Source organism: Numida meleagris, chromosome 3 (genome assembly GCF_002078875.1).
Source record: "Numida meleagris isolate 19003 breed g44 Domestic line chromosome 3, NumMel1.0, whole genome shotgun sequence".
Taxonomy (NCBI): Eukaryota; Metazoa; Chordata; class Aves; order Galliformes; family Numididae; genus Numida; species Numida meleagris.
In genome coordinates, this window is record NC_034411.1 from 39,323,088 (window position 1) to 39,340,575 (window position 17,488).

Below are 17,488 nucleotides of genomic sequence, written 5' to 3' on the forward strand. Positions count from 1 at the left end.
GTGACATCTTTCGGCATTAGTGAGACTTTGTGCTCAGCACCTACTTACCTCAGCAAGATTCTAGGCTTGCGCCCAAATCTGAGGAAACAAACCAAAATTTTCTTCGGCTTGCCTATTCATCAGTGCCTTGTGTCAGCAAAACATGCCTCATCATGCGGCTACAGGATGTTTTCTTCACCTCCTGCACCACTTCCACGGATCCCACTCCAGACCACTTCCACCACAGCAAATGGGAAAGTCCACTTTTGGTTGTAGCGTTGCGACTGACAACAGCTGGTAGGAGATGCTGGATCAACTCCCTGTGTGTTAACAATGTCTGAAGGCTGGCTTCAAACATGGTTGAGCTGAGTAGGCCTTGCCCCTACTCCAGAATTAAATGTGAAGGGGAAGTGAAGATGCTGCTGGGAAGAGTTGGCATCCGTTCTGATCAGAGATGTCTGAGCTGTGGCCTGTGGGATGTCTTCTGTTTGACTTCCCTTTGTATGCTCTCTGGCCACTGGCTGAACTGTTATGATATGCTCTGCATCCATATTGTCAAAGGCCAGACTGTTCTGCTGCAAGTGATTTATCCCACATCTGAGGCAAATGTCCTTTAGTAGACAATTCAAGTGAAATACTTGCATCCTGGATGAATTAGAAGCTAAAGTTTCCTCTTTCTCTGCACTCTTCCCAATTACATTTTTATGTATATCGGTTTTTAGTTTGGGCAAGGGATTCTTCTTAGTCATATGCTTTTGTGCTCTAGAGGCTTGAACAGCCCTTTACTATTTTAAGAAGCTCCTGTTTACCTCTTTTCACCTGTGCTCTGCTTTCTGGCCCTTGTTCTTCCCTTGTTGACTCCCTGAGGGTACACAGATGGTAGCCTGGAAGCCAAATGGAGTGATACTGAGGGACTGAGAAAGGGATAATTAAAAAAGGAAGGAGGAAAAAAAAAGCAGCGCTCACAGACTCTTCTAACAGCAAAACCCTGATACATATCAGTGTGCTGGATCTTGTCAGGATGCAGGTAATGTATAATTTTGGGAATGCAACCTACACACATTTGGCTTGTTGGCTATGACGACGTAGACCTGTTAAGTGAGGTAGCACCATTCCATCCCAATGCGCTTTCTGGCAGCTGAGAAGGATCTGCCCATCCACACACAGTGCCGTAGGTAGCCTGTGGACGTCAGCCTCAGTGGCACCCCATCAGCAGAATGCTTCAGTATTCCTCATGTCCAAATTGAGCCCTCTGACACAGGCTGAATTCACCCTGTATGCAGGAAGGTGTTATTCTCACCGCTGCTGTCTGGTAGGGATTAACCAGCATTTTATCAGAGGACAAGGAAATGCTATGACTAACAGAGAACTTCAGTCAGTTTGTTTTCTTTCTTTCTTTTTATTTATTTATTTTTAATTTTAGCATAGTGCTCTTTGGGATAATTAGTGAAACACCGAAATATTCTCGGAGAAGGCTGATCTGTACCCGAAGTGCTTTATAAAATGAGACATTCAAGGAAAACCCAGCAAGTGAATGCAAATGTCCTTAGAACACAAAATATTACAGCTCCGTAACCTGTTAGTACAGCATTGTACCAGCTTCCTACGTTTGCACATGAGATGAAGCCAAGCTCATAAAAAGAACAGTGTAGCCGGGCTGACGATCCAAGCTGCAGAAATCAGCCGCGGTGGAGGCAGCTCGGTCATTAAGCAGGCGGCTCCTGCAAAGGGAGCGGACAGAACATAGTGCCTGCGCAGAGGACACCTAGCGGTGGCTGCTAGGCTGGGGAGCTGCTCCTGCGAGGCTCTGGGGTTGCCGGGGGAGGGGACTCCTTAAGAGAAGACAGCAATTTTTCTGGTGATCCAGTTTTCTTTCAGAGCAAGAGGTGCAGAGGAAAGCATGACTGTCAGCAAGAGGGGTGTAGTCAGCAATTGCTGCGAAGAGTCTGAGCTCCAGGAAGCCAGCTGGGTTTTGGAGCGAAGGAGACTCGCTGCAACGAGCATCCCTATAAGCACTGCTATGAGGAGAGCTCGGCCAGCAGGGATATCACAAGCAAGCGCTGACGGTCTCACTGCGTGTTCCGTGCATCTCCCGTAATTCCCCATCATTCCACTGACGTTTCCTGGACGAGCTTTTAAAGAAGTGAACCGAGAAGGACATGGTCTATGACATGAAATGTTTGAGTTGGAAGAGACCCTTAAAGGCCATTTAGTCCAACTCCCCTGCAATGAACAGGGACACCAACAGCCAGATCAGGTTGCTCAGAGCCCCATCCAGCCTGACCTTGAATGTCTGCAGGGACAGGGCATCCACCACCTCTCTGGTCAACCTGTTCCAGTGCTTCACTGTCCCTACAGTAAAAAACTTATCACCAAAAATTGAGCCTGTCTTGGGTGCTTTGCATGTTTGGCATACACTTGGCAGTTCCTTTTCACTTTCCCTGTTCCCAGCACAGGGTGGGCAGTGAGTTGAAGCTCGCGGGGCAGCAGAACAGCATTGCACGCCAGCAGGCAGCCTGCCGCCCGCGCTGCACCAACCGGTACAACCAGAACAGTACCTGTGTGCGAGAGGTGGGTGCGGGCGGAGGGGAGAATGAGCAGGAGGGCTGAAAAAATAAAACAGCCACGGGTTGTTGTGTTGGGTTCTGTCGGAGCAGCCTCGATTTCCAGTGATGCTGCAGGTAGCAGATGGGAGCAAGCGCGTCAGCGCTGATAGCATCTTCTGTTTTGCATCGTCCGTGTGCATGGCCTCTTGCAGAACTGGCCGCAGAGTCGGAATAGGGAAATTCAAATCCCCAAACCAGACCTCGGTTTGCTTACCAGAACGCGTGGAGGAGGGGGAGGAAAATGCGGGTGCCCGGCCGGGGCTCATTTGGCAGGCAAACCGGGCGTGCGGAGGGCTGTGCCAAACGGGGAGAGCGCGTCCGCTCCTGACCGTCCGCAGTTTACGATCGGCGTACGGGAGCAGACCTCGCAGGGCAGCTCCGAGGACACGACCCTTCGCTACAGGAGTCCTCGGCTCGGAGCTCTGGGTGAGAGCCGCGGGCGCCGGGGGACGGCAGCGGCCGTTGACGCCGACCGGCGGCGGCGGCGTCCAGGGTCTCGAAGCGGGGCTGAGCAGCCGCGGGGGCGCGGAGCGGCGCTCCGCTGGGGCTCGGCTCGGGCACGACGGCGGCCGAGGGACTGCCGTGCTCCCGCCCTCCGCCCCACCTGTTGCTCACTGACGCTCGGCAGCCGGCAGCCCAATCGAGCCCCGCCATCCCTTCCCGCGACCCCCGCCGGGGCAGGGAGGCGGCCGGCACGCCGCGGGGCGGGGCCTGGCGGCTGGTTTGCGCGACGGCGCGAACGGCCAATGGGGAGTTCGCGCTCCCCCGGGACCGAGGCGGCGGAGCCAATGGGAGGCGGGGCCGGCAGGGGGCGGGGCTCGAGTGCGTGCGGGGGACGGAGGGAGCGGGCGTGAGCGGGGCTGCTCCCGCCCCTCCCTCCGCCTCCTCTCCCGTCCGGCGGCGGAGCGCACTCGAGAGCCAGCGCCGGGCAGAGCGCGAGGGAGCGGGCGGCGAGTGGAGGAGCAGCGGTGCAGGAGCAGCGGTGCAGGAGCAGCGGTGCGTGCGGGATCCCGGCGGTCACCTTCCGGCCGCGTCCGTTCACGGCTCCGCGCCCCGAGGGACGGACGGAGAGGGAGGAGCGGCGAGGGGGCAGCGGAGCCTGCGCGGGCGATGGGGGTCCCGCGGCCGGAGCGAGGGCAGCGGCGGCAGCAGCAGGTAAGGGAGGAGCGGAGCCGGCCGCGGGCGGGGCGCCTGTGGGAGATCCCCGGGGACGCGGGTGCGCTTCTCCCCGCCGGGTGCCTCGGGTGTCCCCGTGCTGCGCGCGACGGAGCTCCGCTTTCTCCGGGCTCGGCGGGCCCAGGGGCAGCAGCGGTCCGGCGCGGTGCCGGAGGGGACCGCTCGCTTTCCGAGCGGCGCTGCGATCCGCCGCGTACGTAGCGCCCGGCGGAGGGAGCGCCTCGGGGCTGTCCTGCCCCGCCGGGAGCAGCTCTGCCCCGACGCGGGGCTCCGAGCTTCGAAGCCCGCTGCGGGGATCGCGGCGATCGCGGAGTTAGTTTGCCCGGAGAGCGCGGCTCCGGGGCCGGTCGCTGCTCGGAGCGAGGAGCACCTCGCGCTGGGGAGAGCGGAGAGAGGCTGCTCAGCCCCTGCTGCTTCCTAAGGTGGTTTTCGTGCTTTTTATTTAGTTACCGCATACGAGGCTCAACCTGCGTTTTTGCCCGTATCCTTCAGCACTCTTTGTTGCCTTGTACTCCTCAGGGGTGGGTGCCGCGCTCCGTTCTCCAAACTCACCGCTCGGTTCGTTGCGTGACAGCCCCCCGGGATGGGCTTTGCCTAGGTCCGTTCTTCTGGCCGTGTGGCTCTCGGAGGCTGCGTGTTGGTGCGGGTGTGGAGGCAGCGCCGCGCGCTCCTGACAAGGACAACTCCGAAGTTGACCGGTGTCGGATGTGGCTGTTAGCAGTCACGGAGCGGGTCAGAGAGGCGGATGGCTACTGGGTCGCTTTAACGCACTGGTAGTCCCAGTGTCTGCTTTCAGCCTGGCTTCGCTAGGGGAAATGAGTTTGTTTTCTGCGTCGTAAAAACCAGAAGTTAACAGAGAATTGCTTACATTAATTTTCCTAAGCTCTTTTGTGTGCGGCTTTCACTTCTACAAGTTAACGCTAGATGGCTTTCTCATATCAGGTATCCCACAGAGAAGGGAAGCGTGTAATCCTTTTCTGCAGCCTGCTATTTCTGTTTTTGTCTATTTTGTTCCTTCATGTGAATGGTAAACTGCCTTCTTCATCAGTTCAGCACTGACGGGAACAGAGCAGAATTTAGTTTGCTTACTGGCTGACATCGTTCAGTGATTTGATCAGCTCGTCTTCATGCTCATAGACATTATTTTTTTACGTGCACTACCAATAGCGAAGGGAAGTTTGTTTAGTTGGAAGATAGTTCTGAAAAATATTTACGTTTCTGTAAAGGAAGGCAGCTGCATAGGAAAGGCTGTTTGAAAATTGAAAGAAACAACAATTCAATCTCGGTTATTATGTAGCTGGACTGCATTTTAAAAAGGACCACGGTACATTTGTCAGCTAATTTTTCTCCAGATTCTATACCTAACTGCCTTAGACAGAAATATTTTAGAGCTAGATTCAGGAACACGATGCATCACAGCCTGCTGGGGATAGGAATGCGTAGGCCTGATGCTCTATTCATCTTGTTCTTCAGTCTTTCCAAAACTGTGCCCATTGCCGGTGGAGTCCAGCATTTCCTCTCTGTCTGTTTGGCAGTACCTCTGAAATACTTGAATCTTAAATTTGATCTTTGAAATGCGTTTTATTATTAATGCAAAAATCTTTAAATCATCAAGAGCTATGATGCATTAGGGATATTTAAACATCACTTAAGCTTCACAACAGTTTATTTATAATTTATGTAGCATTCACATAAAACAAGATCATGGGGAAGGCTCTGAATGTATTGTCTTGGTTTGGCAAGTCCAGTGGGTTGCTTTACCAGGTCATGCAGCTCTTTAGATGTAACAAGAAGGAATATGTACTTGTAAGGATGCCAGGCTGTTTCACCAATCGTGCTGGATCAGTTAAAGGTGTCATTCATATATGCCAATGGTATGATGTGAAACCTAGAGCTAAACAAAACCTCATTATTTATTTGCCTCTAGCTGGCATTTGCTTACTGTGCCAGCCAGACTATTCCTTAAGGTTTCTATTTTCTTGTCATAAGAGAAAGATAATTCTGTCTTTCTTGTGGACACTTACTGATAAGCAGTATTACCCAAGTGCATTGTGAAATATTCTTGCAGATGTCGAGTGAAACAAGGAACTAAGCAAAGCAGTGGTCACACAGGCAAAACCTATCCCACTCTTTTACTGCCTGATGACCTTTACAAGTGAACTGTTCTTTCATCACTGTCAGCTTCATGTTGGAGACGGTATTCAGGCATTGCCCCTAAGGTTGCTATGTGCAGAGCAGCAGTTCTGTCTGCAGGAGAAAGTATTTTCTCCTTGCCTTAGCTGGGACTAAGATTATGTTTAGGTGCCTGGCTGTTTAAATAATGCCAGTAAGTTCATGCTTTTTACTGATGAGTGTTCTAGTTTGGTAATAAGGAGTGAGAAATATATAATGTATTTTCCTACTAACGTTGCAAGTTCTTGGTTGTGGAAGGGAGGGTGGGGTGCTGGGTTATCTAGTTTCTCACATTAGTCATCCAAGATTACTTAACAGTGGCCATACTGACAGTTTGAAATGAAATCATGGTTTGATGAATGTTCCTTTCTCTTTCACTGCAATTTTTGGTTTAAAATGTTTTGCTTCCATGTTCCGTTTGTGCTCAAGCTTGATGGCTGGTTGGGCAAGCTGCACTGTGAAGTAGTGAAGTAAAGAGGAGATGCCTGACCTTATTTGTTCAGGTGCTGTACTTAGAGTAAAAAATATTGATATGCCAGGGAGCGTAAATTGTAATTAATCTTTAAAACATTACTTTTCACAAAGTTGAGACAAATATCTCTCCATTTTTAAGAGAAATTTCATCCTCTTATAAATCTGAATGGTTCAGGAAGTTTAGGCTTCAGGTGCGCCTCAATATTTTTCTGCCCTGTTTTTTTTTTTTAAACTGTATTATTTTGGGCAAATACTGTAATAACTATCTACCAATCTGAGAATCCAATGCCAAGCTCTGATTATGGAATTTGCATTCAGTAGATAGAAAAGCATGTTTAACACTTTCCTTTTTTTATTAAAGAAACACTATTTTTTATTATAAATTGTATATAGCATACAGTTAATTCTTCATGATGCTCAGCAGTGATGCCACATGACTTGAATTTTTTTTAAGAAATGTTTGGATTTTGTATGAATTAACCTCCTGAATGTGTAATAAATGTAAGTAGCTGCTGCTCCATCTTTTTGAACCTACAAGCAAACAGCCTTATTGGATCTGTTGTGAAACATTTTAAGAATAGTAGGTGTTTGAAAGGAAGTAGACATTGTTTTGGTTACTGTTATCTGGGGAATTCTGTATTCTTGAAGAAAATGACCCGTACTCGTTTTGAATAATCTTGTTTATCTATTTAGGGCGAAGAGATGTAATGTAGAAAAATGCTGTAGTGGGAGGAGGGAATCCCTTGGAAATAAGGGAATCTAGAAAATGCTGAAGGAGAGGTAGCAAGCTGTGCTGTAGTAGCTAGGAAGGTGGCAGTAGCTGAAGTTGTCATGACTTCCCCTCCCCCTCGGCAGCCCTGAATTCAGATGCTGAAATGAAATTCTGAGCACAAGACTTGGAGTTCTGCTGTTGACTGATTCTTTCCTTACATAATGTCTTCATTTGTTGCCCTGCATGCTGCAGTGACACATCCAGCTTTGCAGACATTTGTATAATCCTCCTATAGCGCTTGCCATTCCCTCCTTCTCCCCCCTCTCCTTTCACTCCCCCTTGCCCCCTAACTTCTCACTGACACGGTGCCTGTCAGCTGTGATGATGCTTGCCTGCTGCCTCGTCTTCTAGGTAGGTTTTTGAATCACAGGAATTTCAAAATCTAACTTCCCAGACTTAAGTGATATGAAAATGGTTTGGTGGGCTTTAAGTTAGAGTATACATAATACAGATGCAGAGCTCTGATACAAATCAACAATCTGGGCTTCTGTTTCCCTTTTGGTACACCAACCTTTATTTTAAATCTGATACAGTCTATGATAAAGTTGTTTTCTTTTGGTTTGGGTTGTTGATTTTTCTTTGGGCACTTGTTTATTCTGTACATATGAGAGGGAAAGGAAACTCTGAACTACCTTGCAGTACTCTTATTTTGTCCTTCGTCTTGGATTTTTACACTTATTCCCATCACGTGTGATAAATTGTTAAAGGCTGTGAGAATGAAGTGGCAAGGAAGGGGTGTAAGAACAGAATATAGCTTTCTGTAGATGTTATAAATGCATGTAGTATTAAAATCCTTGCTGCTTTTTTTTTCCTTTCACTTGGGGGAGTAAAAATGAATTCTGCAATTAGTGCATAGTTAGCAAAACTGTCACTGGAAATGAGTGCTCTCTCTTACATTTTGTGGAGGAGGCATTTGTGAAAGATACAAAATCTTAGTCTGTGGTCTCTTCTCTTTTTCTTGTTTTTGGTTTTTCATTTGCTTGTTTACTTATTTTTTTCATCTGAGAGCTAATCACATACTCTTCCTATCTGATTATTTTCATTTGTGTTTTTCAGTTCAAAGCCAATTATTTCCTACTTTTGGATACCTAAAGAGCATTCGAGGAAACAAGCACCTTAAGTATTTTTCTAGGCTCTCAGCACTGAAAATGAATACTTGACATGTATTGCAATGAGAATTCACACTAAACGTGTGTGACATAAAGTGGAAAAAAGTGGAAACAGAGTGTCTTTGTACATGCATACATCCTCTTGCATAATGTGATATCGTATATAGTGTGTATGCAAGTATATGTATCTTACTGTAGTAGCCAGCTGCTCTAGAAGAATTAGGAGTAGCTTAAGGTGATCAGGTTATCTCGCTGCTCTGCTGTAGTAAAGTAAGCCTTTGTGAGGTTGTCAGGACAACAGCTTATTATTTTTGTTCCTAGTGTGTTGTGTGTCTTTTTTTTCCCTCTGTAGCAATGAAGGGAGCTGTTTCAAAGAGTGGTTGTGTTGCCACGCAAGGATTGCCAGCTGTGATTTGGGTTCAGCAGGATGCTCTGGGTTTGTCATGTAAAAACTCTAATTGATGATGAATGCAAACCCAGTGTGAGAATAATTTCATTCATTGGACTAATTCAAAACAACCCATTGTATTTATAAACCCACAGCCTATTTTCTCAGCAGTATTGTCATTGCTCCCCTGTTCTCTTCCATCTGAATCCCAGAGAAAAACATTTTATGTTTGACAGTATGGAACCTGTGATATGAGCTGAGACAAGGTAGGAATTAGTTTCCGTCAGTGTGCTCTAATATGACACTGGAAAGCTTACAAGTGGAAACCACTGGGAATTTCTGTTAGTTTATTTCCACGTATGTTCCTCAAAAATGAGGTATGCAAATGGTGTTCCATGAGAAACTATACGGTTACTGTTTGAGTGCTGCCATTTTTAAGGATCACTAATCTCATCATACAGTACATGAGATGCGGCAAGCTTAATGACTGAAAGGTGCTTCTCTGCATGCGGTGCAAGAGTTGCAGTAATTTTGGCTGAAATAACTGAAAGGTTATTGGTATGTTCAGGGCTGGGAAACTTATTGGGGTGTTCAGCAGGAACAGTTGTATGAGGAAAGCTTGCAAATAACTTTAGGGATTTTTTTTAATCTTAAAATGCACTAACACATGGGATTTGTTTTGTTATGTCCATGGTTTCCTTTGTATTGCTGATATAAAGATATCCCTTAGTCTAATCCTCCAAATTTTTGAACTGGGTTGAGCTATATAAGTCAGTTAAATGATGTCCAAGTAGCTAAAATCCTTCATCGGAACAGTAACATTCTACTGGAAATTCCTTTTTTGGGCAACTGAAACAACAGTTTATTCACAGAGTACAGTGACAGAGATTCATAGACAGTTGTAGGAACTGCCTGACAGTTTCAGAAGCTATTGAGATAAACCTGTGAATGCTCAAATGTTTTCTCCTTTACTTGACAGTTAATCCGGAGGTGGTTGTCTTCCCCCTCTCTGATTCTCTGCTACTCTGTGACTTTCTTGGTATGTTTGTACATTTCTTTCAGTCACACGGCTTTGTTTGCATAGGAAACCATTCCAAATCCATCTATTTGAAGATGGTGAGACTAGGTGGGGTAAACGCAGTGCTCGTAATCCATAGCAATGCGAGAACAGGTTTATCTCCACTTTTCTCCAAATGTAGAATTCAACCAATGTGCTAAGGGAAAGAGATGAGAAAGGTGAGATTATCTGGATGTGTCGAGAGCTGTAAAGGTGGTTGCTTGGAGTACTACGCCAAAAAACAGACTAGTAAATATCTGTTGAGCTCCAACAATGTTTTCTGGATGAGTTGAGGTTGCTACTGTTAGATCAGAGGGACTTGCTGGGAACCTTAACTTTTGGTAACCTCTTATCCTGGTTCTCTGAAAAACCATCATTGTCAGTGGAAACTTCTGAATGAAGGGCAAGCACTACTTCATTAGCCCATGAGTTTCTGAGATTTGATAATTTTGCTAATGTCAGTGCTTCTCTCACTCAGGGGATGCTTTGTGCTTTTTCTCTGTAGTTATGTAACTTCTACTAATGAAGTTTCTGTAAGTATAATTACCCTTGGTCCTTTCTCTCAAATTTTGCTGAATCAAACAACAGGCTCAAAAAATATTGAGGCAGAGGGAGGAATTTCATTGTACTACTGGATAAAGCTTGTTTCCTTGTAAAATAGTTGTTAGAAATAGCTGACCATTCTTTTACATCATACTGCCCTGCAGCAAACAGCAACTAGAAATCCCCCAAGTAGAAGTCAACATACTTGTTGCATTTGTGTATGAAAGACTAATAAATTATGTTGATTAAATAATAACAACTTCGGTTTTAGTAGATCTGCTTTCTTTCTTATGGCATGAAGTCTTTCCCATTGCATAATTCATGTATAAAGGGGATAATATTTTTGAGTTTCCTAGCTTTGGTGGTGAAATTAGCGTCTCTTTTCATGGACTATATCTGCAGATGCTAAAATTTGAATCTTTTCTGTTTTATGCATAAACATATTCTTCTTTATCTCTATGCACTCTTCCTTAAGAGGAAGAAATCTATTGCAATTGTTTCTTTGTTCATTTTTTTTAACTTAAGCAATCATTAGATAGCTCTCTGTGAAGTCGTGGAGTATCTTTAACATGTTGTTTATTGATAAATTTGTGACCTTACTATATATTACTTAAGCAGTAAATTCTATTGGGTTAGATTTAAGATTGCTTATGGCAGTTTGTTCATCATCTATCTTGGTTTTTATCCAGGATTTTAGCATGATTTTTCACAGCATCTGTATAATGAAGTTGCAGTGTTATCTTTTCAGTGGGAGGACTAAAGAAATGTGGCTGGATTGTCAGGCTCAAAAAGTTTACAGTCAGTGGTTCACAGTGTGCCTGGAGACCAGTTGTAAGTGGTCAGGGACCTATCTTGTTTCGTACCTTTATTAATGACCTGGAAGAGGAAATGAAGCCTCTCCTCATCAAATTAGAATGTGACATCACATTATGGAAGTTGCTGATGTGGTCAAGAACGGTGCCCTCTGATTTAGGAAGGCTGGAGGAATGGCCCATAGTAAACATCATGACCTGCAACAAGGGTAAGGGTGAGGTCTTATGCCTGGGGTCGGGGTTGTAGAGTCTCTTGCAACAGTATGTGCTGGGGACTGCCTGGTTGGGAAATAGGTTTGCTGAGAAGGACTTGAGTCAGCGTGCCTGTGTTCTGTGAAGAATGCTGGCAACTTACTATGCAGATTGCTCTGAAGGTAATGCCTCCTATTTTATTTCTGTGGAAACTGCAATGGATACAAAGAGCACAATAACACTCTTTGATAGTGTTTTGTAGCTGAGAATTTACCCTATTTTTCAATGTAGTCACCACCATTAGCTGTGCGTTTTCACCAGCGATGAACAAGAATCTGCATGCTGTGCTCATTAAAAAAAAAAGTATGGCTATCTGGAACATGGCTTGTTTTTAATGTTGATATTGCCACTGCTGAATGCACCGCTCACCACCTCACTGTGCTCACATTTGCTGTTTGGTCTCCAGAAATGTTCAGCAAGTGTAGGTGAATGAGTGTCATTTTTCTGCATGGAGGAATTCAGTCCCACACCTGTGCTTCATACCCACTTCCACGTCAGACGCCATTGTGTCAAACTTCCCCTCTGCTGCCATCTGTCTCATGGCAACAACATGTAGCAGAATATTGTTGGAAAGGTTCAACATCTACTGCCAGGCAGAAGTAGCTCAGACAGGTGGCGGAATCTGCATGCTTTCTGATTTTTAAGACCAGTCTGGACAAAGCCCTAAACGAGTTGGTCTGAATTCAGTGCTTTGAGCAGGCAGTTGGATTAGATGATGTCCTGAAGTGCATTCTAGTGGGAATTATCCTATAAATGATCCCATGTTTGTTGATGATAGTTGACCTGATAATTGAGAATTGAGTTGATGTTCCACTATATTGTGTTTCTACTCCATCTATTGCAGTACAGAGTATTCCTCTATTATGACATCGGAAAGATTTTCATTTAAGCCTAAGAAATATTTTTTGTACTTCCATGTATATTCTTTGTTTAAATCAGTTGACAAGAATTCCCAAAGAAATTATTGGCAGTTAAATATTTTATAACTATAATCCATAACAAAAGAATAAGCACTTACAGAAAATGGCATCTTTTCAGGTTTTGCTTCAGATACATATCTCTCACCTTGTCACTGAATTCTAAAACATAATTAGCAATACTAGAATTTGAATGTGTGAACATCTGTTGAACTACTCAATTGGATTTCTTCCAAAAAGATTGTTTTACTGTTAAAGAGCAGGACAATCTGAGTTTGAAATTGGCTCTGAGCCCGTCAAAATTGAATTTGTATCTAACTTTCTTGTTCAGGTTACTGATTTTATTATTGTCAAACTTCTAATAATCTATGCTGGAGTTAAATGTACAACAGGTTAAAAAAATGGGGTGATAAGTCATAAAGTTTAAAAGTCCTAAAATAAAGTGTTCAGCTCTGAAAGCAGCTGCTGCCTGCATCTTTTTATGTTTAGTCTTACCTCTTAGGTTCGTTAACATAAAGAAAAGCCACGAGAACCTCAAAAGATTGAGAGAATTTCTGTTCTTGCTCATCCAACTCCACAGTAATTTACTTTAAAACATTTCTGTGCTTACCGATGCATGAAAAGGACCTTCAGATCTGTTTTGGTTTTTATATTTTTAGTGTTTAAAAAAAGTTAAGTTTTTATATAACATTCAGCTTCAGTATGAAAGAGATTGTAAATGCATGCTGAGTTAAGCAACACGAACAGGAAAGGGAATGGAAAGAATTTCCTTTAGTGTAAGCCTTTAAATTGAAATAATCCTGATAGTGCTCCTCAGTTGGCAGGGAGGGTTACAGATTAACTTCTGATGATCTTTTGCTAAAGATGGGAAGGAATTTTTTTTTTGTTCACCTTTTGGAAAGGATATAGAGAAGCTCACTTCAATGTCCTTTTGAGTCACATTTTCAAAAACAGGAGATGAAACTTCAATTTTATAAAATTGACAGATGTCAAAAAGTGTTGAATTCTAAGGCTTATAAGTACATATGGGCAGTCCTAGCCTGAAACTTCCTTTGTCCTGAACTCAAGTGTTTGCATCATTATTAATCCTTTTACTTTTTTAAACAACTGCATCATTGATCTCTTTAATTAACTAGTTCCATTCAGTTTTGATTTACAAAAAACCCACCAGCAACATCTGTATTTTTTTCTTTGTGTTTTTTTTTTCTTCTCATCTCATATGTGTAATGGAAGGATGTTCTAGGGACTTGCTTTACTGAGGACTAGAATTGTTTTTTCTAATCTCTATGTGGAAGACATGCTGAGATTACAGTTTCTGAGAAAGGGACCTTTAAAGGTCATCTAGTCCAACTCCTCTGCAATGAACAAGGACACCTATAGCTAGATCCAGTTGCTCGGAGCTTTATCTAGCCTGACCTTTGATGTCTCTAAGGATGGGGCATCCACCTCCTCTCTGGGCAACCTGTCTCAGTGCCTCAACATCCATATTGTAAAAAGAAAAAAAAAAACACTCCTGTATACGTAGTCTTAATCTCCCCACTTTCAGTTTGAAACTATGTTCCCTTGTCCTATCACAACAGTCTCTGCTGAAGAGTATTCCCCCTTCTTTCTTGTAGCCCCTTTTTAGTTGCTGAAAGGCTGGTATCACAATCATAGAAGCATAGAATTAGCTAGGTTGGAAAAGACCTAGAAGATCATCCTGTCCAACCATCCACCTACCACCAATAACCCCACTAAACCATGTCTCTCAATGCTGTATCTAAATGTTTCTTGAACGCCTCCAGGGACAGTGACTCAACCACCTCCCTGGGCAGCCCATTCCAGCGCCTGACTACTCTTTCAGAAAAGTAGTGTTTCCTAATGTCCAGCCTAAATCTCCCCTGGTGCAACTTGAGGCCATTTGCCCTCGTCCTGTCACTAGTTATAAGAGAGAAGAGGCCAGCTCACTACAACCTCCTTTCAGGGAGTTGTAGAGAGTGATAAGGTCTCCCCTGAGCTTCCTCTTCTCCAGACTGATCAATCCCAGCTCCCTCAGCCGCTCCTCATAAGGCCTGTGCTCCAGACCCCTCACCAGCTTCGTCGCCCCTTCTCTGAACACACTCCAGGGCCTCAGTGTCTTTCTTGCAGTGAGGGGCCCAAAACTGGACGCAATACTTGAGGTGTGGCCTCACCAGGGCCGAGTACAGAGGGAGAATGACTTCCCTACTCCTACTGGCAACACTATTTCGGATACAAGCCAGGATGCCATTGGCCTTCTTGGCTACCTGGGCACAATGCTGGTTCATGCTCAGCCTAGCATCGACCAATACCCCCAAGTCCGTTTCCTCCACACAACCTTCCAGCCACTCTGCCCCAAGCCTGTAGCGTTGCCTGGGGTTGTTCTGGCCCAAGTGCAGGACCTGGCACTTGTTGAACCTCATCCCATTGGCTTCAGCCCAGAGATCCAGCCTGTCCAGATCTCTCTGTAGGGCCTTGCTACCCCCAGGCAGATCAACACTTCCTGCCAGCTTGGTGTTATCTGCAAACTTACTGAGGGTGCTCTCAATGCCCTCATCCAGGTCATCAATAAAGATATTGACAAGGACAGGCCCTAGCACTAACCCCTCGGTCACCAGCTGGATTTAACTCCATTAACCACCACTCTCTGGGCCCGGCCCTCCAGCCAGCTCCTTACCCAGCACAGAGTGTACCTGTCCAAGCCAAGGGCTGCCAGCTTCTCCAGAAGAATACTGTGGGAGACAGTGTCGGAGTCTTTGCTGAAGTCTAGGTAGACCACATCAACAGCCTTTCCCTCATCCTCCAGACAGGTCACTCAATCATGGAAGGAGATCAGGTTGGCCAAGCAGGACCTGCCCTTCACAAACCCATGCTGGCTGGGCCTGATCCCCCGGTTGTCCCGCAAATGCTACGTGATCTCCCTCAGGACAATCTGCTCCATAAAGGACCTCAGGACCTGCTCCATCAGGTCACCTTGGAGCCTTCTGTACTCCAGGCTGAACAGCCCCTGCTCTCTGAGCCTGTCCTCGTAGGAGAAGTGTTCCATCCCTTGTATCCCTTTTGTGTTCCTCCTCTGGACATGCTCCAGCAGTTTCACATCTCCTATACTGAGGACTCCACATCTGGACGCAGTACTCGAGGTGAGGCCTCACCAGCACAGAGTACAGGGGCAGGATCACCTCCCTCTCCCTGCTGGCCACACTTCTTTTGATGCAGAACAGGATATGGTTGGCTTTTTAGCCTGCAAGGGCACATTATTAGCTTTTGTTTGTCTTGCCTTCTACCAGTACCCCCAGGTCCTTTTCAGCAGTACTGATAGCAGGGGTTGCCACAGCCCACGTGCAGGCCTTGCCCTTGGATTTGTTGAACCTCATGAGGTTCTCCTGGACCCACTGCTCAAGCCTGTCTAGGTCTCTCTGGATGGCATCTCATCCCTTGGGCATGTCAGCCACACTACACAGCAATATCCTTGTTTAGCTTATGTACTTTTCCTTTTTTCCTGATGTTACTGTCAGCCTCAAAATTTTAACTAGTCTTGAAAGACAAACACTTAGCTTTTCTTATGCAGCATGGTGACCGGAGAACAAGTCCTTCTCTGCACTTTCTCTATGGGATTTTTTTTTTTGGTTATGCTTAAGAAGAATTTAAGCAGTATTTTATGAAGTATTATCTGTGGCAAGTAGAGTGGCATTAAAACGTTATTTCTACTGGAAATATTGTGCAATTTTGTGTTCTTGCTGAGTACAATCTCATGGTTATTCTTGTGTTCTGGTGAGCTACCAGACTGATGAAAAATTTCTCCTTTCATTCTTGAATGAATGACTTTACACACAAAAATGGAATTATTCCTCAAAACTCACTTTGTTCTTTTTCAGTAACATTTTGACCTTCCTTCACAGTGCAAGTGCTTTCCAACTGTGTTATATTCAGATTTCATTTAGCAACTTCCACTTAGTGTCAAAGCCATTAATGAAAATATGAACTAAGACTGGCTTCATTATTGATCTTTGGCTTCATCTAATGAACTATCTTATTTCTAGCTTTTTTTCAGGATGGTGTATTTTCTCTTGTTCTGCTTTCAGTATGGTACTGTGTCAGGTACTTTCTTTGTTCCACGTTGTATGAACAGCTTTCTTGTTTTTGTTTGAATACCACTGATGAGCTGACCTAGGGAAATCATACTGCTATGCAGAGCTCACAAAAACCAGCTGAAGCAATAGTATTCATGAATATATCAATGTGTGTAAACCATATGGCTTACATATCAGATAGTGACAGTACAATACTTTAAAATACAGCAGTAGCAGTATGGCATGCTACTTCACTCCTTAGTTGTGTGACATTGTTTGTTTTTATTGTTTTCCTTTGTGTTTTTTTTTTGTTTTTCAGGTTCAGCTCGAGGTTTAGGATGGGGGAAAAAGTATCCCCTGAGCCAACCCTCTCCCCTTCATATATCTTCAATTTTTTCCTCATTAAGGCAGTATGTTTGTCTTCTAAATTAGTAACAAAAAAATCACAGATTACTATGTTGCAATGGTTGTTTTTTTGAGTGTTTTATTTTATTGCTGTTGCTTGCTTTAATGATTTGACTCACATTCACATATCTGATTATATACCGGTGTTTTTGTTATAAACACCAAAATAAACATGCTGCTTCCTGTATTTGCTTTATATTGGTCTCTTTACTGATTTTGTTTGTGGTTGTTCATTTTAATTAGAATGATTGTTTGATTCCACTGAAGTTAATAGAACATATGAAATTGTTGTAAAAAGATACTAATTTGTTCAAGTTTGCTGTTAATATCTGAATAAGCTTTAGGTGACAGATTTTTTTTCTTATTGGTTACACTAGTCTTCAAGCCTAACTTTTTTCTCACTCTGTGTTTATGATAAGCAAACCATTGTCCTGACGTAACTCCATCTCCAACCTTGAGGGTCAGGTTTTCTCTCCTGATGGGTGTTCTGAAAAATCTACATTCTTTACTAGCATTCCTTACTAGCACATCACAAAAGAGTACTGTTATGTTGTCTGTTGTCTTCTTTCACCTGCTCCTAATATGAGGGGAAAAAAAAAGTCAAAGTGGAAATAGAAATGGAAAAGCCAAGCATTTTGGAAACAGGTTTTGCTAAGGGAGACTTTCATGCCAGTTGTTTGAAACTGTTAAAGCAATTTGTGTTCTGTTATTGGAGCTTGTGTTATTGGAGCTTGAGGATAGACTGAAAATTGCTATAAT

General features: G+C 44.5%; 1 protein-coding gene across 2 annotated transcripts in view; it reads left to right on the plus strand.

Moving 5' to 3' along the window:
* Window positions 3,423–17,488, plus strand: part of SIPA1L2 (signal induced proliferation associated 1 like 2) — a 145,351-nt gene continuing 131,285 nt past the window's right edge. For both annotated transcript variants that reach the window (XM_021391453.1, XM_021391454.1), the window contains exon 1: window positions 3,423–3,740. The gene's annotated coding sequence lies outside the window, so the exon portion shown is untranslated. The remainder of the gene's footprint in view (window positions 3,741–17,488) is intronic.